We start from the raw sequence: 9302 nt of genomic DNA on the forward strand, positions 1-9302 counted from the left end.
ATTATCCAAATTTTTCTTCGATATTATCCTATTTATCGGGACGGCGAGATGTCCCGATCTTGTCCCAATCCCATCCAGACTCTTAATGGGACGGGATAACTTTCGAGACAGGACGGGACATGAGACTAAAATTCAATCTCGATTTTTTTTTTCAGGACGGGATATGAGATGGGGATGTCCCGATCCCGTCCCGTCCCGTGAACACCCCTAGAACTTAGAGTTCATTAATCTTCATTTCATGGGAAATGCACCTATCTAATTTTCTTGAGAGATACATTCTTCTTTTATTTTTTAGAAAATATTTTTTCAGATATCAAATATACAAATCCTCTTTGATTATAAGAAAATCATGATACAGCTCATCAATTATTTTTACTTTATGATAAATTTTTATCCAGAAATACAATTGACATTTCATTTCATAGCTAAAAAAATTCATTTTATTTCATTTCATTCCATTCCATTTTGTAAGCTACATATAGACTTTTCTTCTTCAATAAAATTTCAGCAGAGGACTTTGGTTAAAGAAATGAGAACATCAAGTATTCGGGTAGTGTGTTTTTAGACTCAACTCATTTAAACTTCTTTTTTTACAAAAAAAAAAAAATCCCTACCATTTTCTCTTACTGGAATATTCTTCCTGTCTTCCCAGTATAGGTAGCTAGACATCACCAACAAGAGTTAGTTTCAATAGAAGAGGCTAAATCCATCACAACATAGTTAATTGAGTTCAAATTCTACTGAAAGGGGTACTCACATTTAATACTTGACAGTACCTCGAACAAGATTGCCTTTAATATGAAGAAACTTGTGACTTGCATGGTTGAAAAGAAATAGAGAGAACCTAAGTTCAAAAACTTGTGGGTAATAATAATAGCAATAATAATAATAATAAAGGTAGGTGGGCATCATGATTTTTTTTAATAATAATAATAATAATAATAATAATAATAATAATAATAATAATAAATGGGGAAAAGGATAGAATGGTCACAAGCTGTTGATTCAGGTTCAGGTTAGTTGGCAAAATTAGAGAAAGATTTGTAAAAACTACTGCTCTTAGGATTTGTGCAGTCAACATATAATTAACTTAAAATTATATGTAGGAGTTAGATAATATGTTTGTTTTGATTGAAAATGTAATATCTTGATCTATCTTGTTTTCTAGATTTATATTTTTTCTTCTTAAACAATCCATATCCTTCTATGGGGCCAAGAATGACAAATATTCTTCTAAATTGGGTTATAGGAGTATGTGTGCCAGCATCCATTAAATATTATGCTTCCTAGCTCTTCCTCTAGCCGTCTGGCAGCTCTTTGGAAACAAGTGTGGAAGCTGAAAATGCACCCCCAAAGTTTGTCATTTCCTTTGGCGAGCATTTACTCTCTTGTGACAAAAGAAACCCTCTTTTCTCGCAAATGTGCAGCTAACCCCTTATGTCCGAGATGTAAAACGTATCCTAAGACTATAGAGCACTTGCTTTTGCTTCGTGAATGGTCTTGACGAATCTAGTTTGGCTCTCCCTTAATTTTAAATATGGACACTTTGCATATCTCATCTTTTGAATCCTGGTGCTGTTCTCTCCTTATTGATGATAGCCCACTTGAGGGATATGACAAGGCATACATAGCTTGTCTCTGTTGGAATATAGGGAAGACTAGATCTGCCTCTGTCTTCTCTACCACTGCTCTAAATCCTTTGCAGGTCATTAGTTCTACTAATGCTTCAGTTGAGGAATAGTGGAAGGTTAATTGCCATACTTATATCAATTCTCCTTCTCAAGTGCACTTTAAAACAGTTTGGTCTCCCCTTGATGTTGGTACTGCTAAAATTAATTGTGATGGGGCTCTGTCTTTTTTAGTTTTGTTGCTATGTCTCTGCCATGTTGGCTTATGACTCTTTCGTGCCTGTTGCTTCCTATTTGTTTCTTTTGTAAACTCTGTTTACTTCTACTATTAATGAAGTTCTTTTGCTGGTCCCTAAAAAAAAAAAAAAGAATCCATATTGATTGCCCAGAAAGGTTTCAATCAATTGGGTTAATATTGTTTTTGGGAATGGCTGGACTTGGAGGAAAGTTTCCTAAGCATGTGATATGATTGCCCATCCGTCTGAATTTAGCTTCAAAGTTCAATGCTTTTGCTAGCTTCTAAAACAACTATCAATTCAATATCGACCTTTAGAAATTAACATAATTTATATTAATCATAAGTTGAGAGACAAAATGAAATGGTTTTTATGATGGATTCACAAATTATGAACTAGTTTAACAGGCACGACAGTATTAACTAGGCTCAGTAAGGAAGTGTATAGTTCACGTATGATGTATCTGCTTCAGTTTTGTTTGAAACTGAAAAAAGAGCTAAACTCAGAAAAATGTCAAAAGACGTGTATGTGCGTTGGTATAAAACAAATGATACATTATCGGTGAAGAGAACAAATCATCCATGAACTCTCTCATACGAAATATCTTATAAACACACATTTTCATCTACAAGCGTTTCATTTCCAATTCAATCTCAGTCCAACAATCTGTTCAAAGTTGCTTCTGATTCAAATCTAAATGTCACCACCTCATAGTGGAATTCAACGAAGTTTTCATGTCTGCATATTTACAACTTACAATCTGCGACTGAGACACCACATAAACTTAATTAGTCTTCAATTTGAAAATCACCAACCCAAGGAAAACGACATGGATGGTTCCAATCTCCCTCAACCTGCATAATTTCAAAGAATAATAATATATTCTAGTTAGGAATTTTATTTTGAGTTGTTATTTCTTCTCAATCAACATTGTAGCTAGTATCACTTACCATATACTTTAAAGCAGTATGACTGATCGAAGAGCAGAGCCAAAATAAGCCTGTATATTTGGATGATTTCGAGAGAAACGAATGAGATGTGGACTTCTCTAGAAATTCTTCAGAAATAATTAATTTGCCATCGAGCTTGTACACTGGGTCACTGTCAATCCATCAAGAGACGAAGAGTTAGAGAGGTGATACGAGAGTGAGAGTCTGAAAGTGAGTTTGTGCATGTTTTCTTTTCTTAAATCATGGGTATTATGGTCATTCAACAACATTTATTATTTATAGGCGAGGACCTAGGTACCTCATAGCTATTCATGCATGATGTAGCGAGACTTTTTAGTAATAAAATGTTTTTGAAGTACACTACAGTAATTCTCCCTAAAACATAACACATCAAATAAACCTGAGAACTCCATGGTAGTCCAAAATATAAACAGTTTTTGGGAAAAATCTACATACCAATAATGTCCTCATTCTTATACAACTATATGTGTTTTTTTCTTTTTTACCTTTGGTCCCAATTACCAAATGCACTCCGTGATAACTAACAGGTAAATTTAGACAAGGATCTAGGCTACCTTAGCTTCTTGAAGTCCTTGGTATCATGCCACTAAGATCTCTGTCTGATTGAAAAGTCACATTGACAGGTGCATATATACTAGCTTGGCAGAAAACTTTTAATTGGGAGCACTTGAATATTGACGCTTTCTCCAAGGATGGAAACTCCAAATTGTAATTCCTAGTGTAAAAGCTATCTAGTCTTGGAAGAGAAGTAAGAGGCAATACTTTGAGCTTCCTAAATGTTATTACACCTCCATCCGACTCATCTTCTTTAACTATTATTTCTTGAATTGAGTTGCATTCTGTTATAAAAAAGTTCTCAAGTTGAGCAAGACTTTTTGCAGTTGAGGATGTGAACAAATGTATCAATCCATGGCATTCAGATACAAACATATCCCTCAAATTCGATAAAGACACAGCGGATGGCACCAAGTTCATCAAACAAGGACAATTGTCCACTCCCAAGATTTCTAGGTTTATAGGAAGAGAGGCTACCCAAGATTGCTCTAATCCTATGGATTCAAGATTCATAAGAGAAACTAGTTCCAATCCTTTGAACTGCGAAAACATTTCAGTATGACAATCCACATAAGGACTTTCAGAGGTAAAAATTTCTTTGAAATTACTGCATGCCACTCGAAGCTTTTCTATATTAGAAAGCGATTCCCTTTGGAAGAATCCATATGGAAATCCATTTAAATCATCATGAAAACACATCAGTACGAGAAATCTAACTCTTTGAAGGAAGTCAGTCTGAAATTGTAGTCCATGCCAACAAAGTTCATGATATTCTCCTTGCTAAGTGATAGCTGCTCTAGGTTGGGAAAAACCTGGGATCAACATAAGCATTATTAGAACAATACAAACTAATAAGACGATTCATTTAACAAATTTCTCTGATGATACTAGCCCTGAAATATCTCAATATAACATATTTTAATCAAGCGTGTGAATTATATATGATCGAAGTGTTTCAAATAGAGCACGTCCTATCAAGCTGATCTAAAACGTAAAATATACTAAACTGCCGAACATTGAGAAGATTATTGTAAGCCATGCTCATTGAAGAATTAACATCATGATATAAAAAAATTAGTATTTTGGACAATGGCTTTGGGGAAAAGGTCAATTATGAGTATAATACCCGTTCAAAGGGGACAATCGCTTCCTTATCAACGGGAAGATCTTGATCCTCAGTCGGGAAAATCTCCAATTGATTGCAATGATGTGTCTCCAACACTTTCAACATTGGAAATTCCATATTGTTTAGTCCTGGACATATGCACTTGAGTTTTGCCAGACTTCCTAGCTCCAAATTAGTTAATCTAGGAAAGATAACAGCGCTGGTAGTTGCTCCTCTTGAGATTGATTTGCCCTTCCCAACAATTTCCACTAATCCCTCACAAAATCTCACTTTTAGGATCTCAAGTCTTTCAAGTTTGTCATGGACCATTGAAGCCGGAAACAACCTGTTGAGGCTTTTGCATCCATAAACATGCAATTGTTGTAGAGATAGTATGTTGAGAATCTCTTGAGAGTTCTCATTCCAAACATGCTCCAAATTAGGTAGTTGATGCAAATACAATCTTTTCAAAGGAAGGGGAAATGGAAAGGGCGTGGGCCCCAATCAAATATTGCCTTTATAGAAACACAATTTCTTACGTGTAACTCTTCCAAGTTACTGAGGAAAGGAAGCAAATGAGAAGGGATGACATTGTTTGATAAGAAATGGCAACCACCCACTATCAAAGTCTTCAACTGATTGAATCCTCCATTGGGGACTGCCATTACACCAAGCCATATATCTTCAAGTTCAGGGTGATCTCCGAGATTCAAATGTTGCACATCACGTGCAAATTCTGCAAGCTGCTCCAAAAACAGTTGAAACTTGATACACTTATATATTACTTCTCTGAGTTCCGTTATGATCAAATTGTGAACAAAAATTTGATAATAAGTAAAATAAAAATACAAATGTCTTTTAGAGAAAGAAAGATGACATACAGAGTGTGACATATATTTACTCTTTTTTATTTATTTTTCTCTTCTCTTTATATCTTTCTTAATGTAAAAATCATTTATCCATCTTTTAATTTTGAAGATCCAAATTTACTTAGAAGATAAAACAAGCACCACATGTAACGAAAATAATAAACTATCCTTGAAAATAAATAATCTTGAAATTATCATCCAATCTATAAGCTTAGCCTAAACTTAATACTCGGTTGTAAGATTGTCTAAGAAGCAATTTTGTATTATCTTTGTAGATATTTAAGTGCGGGAAAAAAACTGTAATAACCCTAACAAAATTTAAAATAAATAAATATATATATAGGTTAACTTGCTTAAAGTGTGTTTATATTAGTTATTGAGATAAATATAACAAGTTAGAGACTTGGTTTAGTGGCAGCTGAGCAATCTTTCATATATGAGGTCCAAGTTTAAACTGGAAGAGACTAAAAGAAGAGTTAAATTTTTCTTTTTCTGGTTATGCGAATTTACCAAACTGCCCTTAGTTCCATCAGATTTTTAAACTCTTCCTTCCTTCTTTCTCTATTATTCTAGAGCAGAGGGAGAGTTGAGAGATTTGGACCGAACCATTTCTCTGTCACCGTCGATCTCTGCCTTCTCTTATCTCAACCATTGGTCGCACCGTTGTTCGTGTGAGTCAACCGCCGCCAGCGTGAGAATCTATCATCGATTGGTCCGCAGCTAGCAGGAGTTGGAGCTCGTTTTCTTGCTACTGAATGTCGGCCGAAACCTCTTCGTTCTTCCCTCCTTCTAGCTCGCCATATACCACTGTGTGAGTCTGTTAGTGGGAAGGGAAGTACGCAAGATTCGGGGTGCTCGTTGGAGGTCTGTTACTGAAATCTATTTCCCCTGTTCAGCGTTCAAGAATTTTCTTTTCTTCCCTCTATCCATCCGCCACTGTCCAGTGTAACTGAGCTGAGAGAGAGATCTGGGAAGCACCATTGTTTGCGTGGGTCGTCGTTGACACTGCTGTTCATCCACCTTTATCGCTGATTCAACCCTTTTTCTTCACTGTTCATAATCGTTCTCCTTCCTCTGTCCGTGCGTGTTGATTCATTTAAGGTTAGAAGCTTCAATCTCTTCCTTTTCCTCGTAAATATGTGCGTGTGAGTGGCTGGGTGGTATTAAGGAAAACTATAAATCTATGTATGTGCTCTGTTGCTGCCATGATCGAAGAAATATATTTATATATGCATTAGTATTGAAGAATGATGGTGATATATATATGGGTCATGATTTTGGAGTTAAATTTATTTTGTTGATTTGGTTGATGTTAAAAAAATTTTTAGAGTGAAATCGGAAGAGACAAGCTTGGATATATTGTTGGTGCCTATGAGATGGCATTGAAGGGCTTGTATGAGGAAATAAAATTTAACTTCTAAATATTGATGGGAATTATTGGTTTAGGAATTCACCTATAGATTTGTAAAGGAATTTAATTATGGGCTTGTACGCAGTCATGTGTATATTTGGAGTTTGTTTGATTTTTGGTGAATGGTTGAAGGCTTAAAATTGAAGAGGTAGAAGTAATGCACCTAAGGTAAGTGGTGCAAAGATTGGGAGAAAACTCCTATTCCAAGGAAATAGAATGGAAAGTTTTATGAAGGAAGTTAGAGAAATAAATAATAATGCTTGAACTAACTTTAAATCATAAGTTTGGTTTTGAATTTTAGATGATAATTGATAGAGATTGTGTTATAAATTAAAAAGTTATTAAAATTGTATATGTTTATACTTTATAGGGTGTGTGAAAGAACAAGACCCTGACGAGAATTAAAAGAAGAATACTTTCGAGAATTTAGAACTTCAACGTGTAAGTGAATAGCATTCTCTTTAATTTATTTTTATTGGTATTTTTATTTTTAATAAATTTTCATTGAGATATTTTATTCTTGTGAATTACATTAGTTTTGAAACTTTGTAATATCGATGCGAGATGTTTAAAGGAGGATATATGCATTTATTTCCTGAGGGAATATGTTTCAAAGATTTATGGAATTATTCGGTTTATTAAACTCTTGAAATCCTTGATTATTTAGATAACGCAAGCTCGTATATTATTTTATGAAAGACTATTTTCAATAGGTCTTAAATTGAAATTTAAAGTGATGCATGTGAGTTTGGTATTGAAAACGTAGATTGTATTTCAGAAATAATTATTTTTCTCGCATGTTTAAAACACAATTTTTGAGAGGACTCTAAACAGAACACTGCTGCTAACGGCGGTTTTGTTAGCCCGTAGCACGCTGTGATTAAACACTAGCTAGTTGGTTCGTGAGTTGTATTCTCACGTTTGGTATTTGTGGGCTTTGTTCCCACGTTTGATTTCATGGCCTAAGCCGCGTTTGGTTAGTTACCTTCGTGGACTGTGTGTCCACATTTATTTTGTAACTTCAGCTGCGTTTGGTTACTTACCCTCGTGGACTGGGTGTCCACGTTTGTTTTCGTGGCATAAGCCGCGTTTGGTTATTTACCTTCGTGGATTATGTGTCCACGTTTGTTGCCTGTTCTGTTGAGCTCTCAAAATTTTAAATGTTGATTAATGTGTTTTCAAAATTTACATTATTTTAGCTAACAATTTTACCACTTTGAGTTATATGTGAGTAAATTGTTTTCTTTAAGTATGATAGCATAAATTGTTTTCAACTTACTCAGATTTTACAATTATGGTTATGACTTATCGGTTTATAAAACTTTGAGGAATTATTTTAATTTGTTGACACCATTATTGGAGTTTATTGATTTAAATTCTAAGAATTTTATTATGGGAATGCTATTCATTGAAAAAATTATTTTGGTCTTAGATTTGTTAGCTGACACTAATCCCATCATCGACCTCTAAAGAGCAACTAGCTACAGTGGGTGGACATTTTGATTAGTATTGTTGCTTTAATATAAATATATAATTTGTATGTCTTTTTGATTTGAAAGAAAGAGTAGATGCTCTACATAGGTTGTTGATAAACCTTATTTTTGGTCTGTATATTGGTTGCTGGCTGCAAAGAGCTACGCTCTTAATTTATACTATTATCTGTAAAAAAATTGTTGTAGAATTTTTGGGAGATCTTAGTTACAGGAGAGGTTCTGCCAAAATTTTTACAAAAATGTCGACATTTTTTTATGATAATGAGTTTAAAGGAATTATTTTAATTCTCATTTGATTTGATTAAATTTTGTTCTTTCTGTTGTAAAATGAAATAAATGTTCATTTTGAGATTTACGGGAATGTGTGAGTGGTCCACACCCATGCCGGTCACCCTTTATTTTTAGGGCGTGACAAAAAGTCAGGGAGAATAACATATAGGTCTCATATAAGGACTAATTATTCACATGTCCCATCCATTTGTAAATACAAAATTTTAACATGTAAATATAAAAGTTTGACTTGTAAATAAACCCAAAAAAATAATTAATTTTCTTATTTGGAATTTGATTGTGCTTCTCCCAAAAAGTTATGACAAGAATTGGGGAAAAAATGTAGGTAGTTGAGCTCATATGTGCAAGGCCAATCAAATTAAGATGTGTATATTTCTTCATACATTATTTCCCCCCTAACATGCGCTTGTTAGCTATTGTAATTTACTGTAAAGGACAAAGTCAATTAAATATTATAATTATAAATTTTATTTATTGACACTTTAAAATTATATATTTTTCTCAAAAAAATATTAAACAATTAATGAATACCTAAAAGGGAAACAAATTTATTTATATACATTGCCTTTCCCACAATAGAAACATTTATCTCAATAGCTAGAAAATTTGCAAGTTACAATATCCTGAAGAAAAAAGGGTTAAAAGACTTTTTTTCCCTTAAACTATTCCTATAAGAACACTAGGCATTTTGAACTAATCTCTCTGGTTTTATTTATAAGACACTTTCTAGAAGTAATTTTTGG

At 33.9% G+C, this 9302-nt stretch overlaps 1 long non-coding RNA gene across 1 annotated transcript; it reads left to right on the plus strand.

The window, feature by feature from the left end:
- The first annotated feature begins 6326 nt into the window (after positions 1 to 6326).
- LOC129288829 (uncharacterized) lies at positions 6327 to 8758 on the plus strand. The gene is made up of 3 exons (XR_008588075.1): positions 6327 to 6465; positions 7146 to 7216; positions 8208 to 8758. It is a non-coding gene; the product is annotated as an uncharacterized LOC129288829 (long non-coding RNA).
- Positions 8759 to 9302: the final 544 nt, after the last annotated feature.

The sequence above is a fragment of the Prosopis cineraria genome, unplaced genomic scaffold, assembly GCF_029017545.1.
Source record: "Prosopis cineraria cultivar Desert tree isolate PC_DT_omini unplaced genomic scaffold, ASM2901754v1 PC12, whole genome shotgun sequence".
Taxonomy (NCBI): Eukaryota; Viridiplantae; Streptophyta; class Magnoliopsida; order Fabales; family Fabaceae; genus Prosopis; species Prosopis cineraria.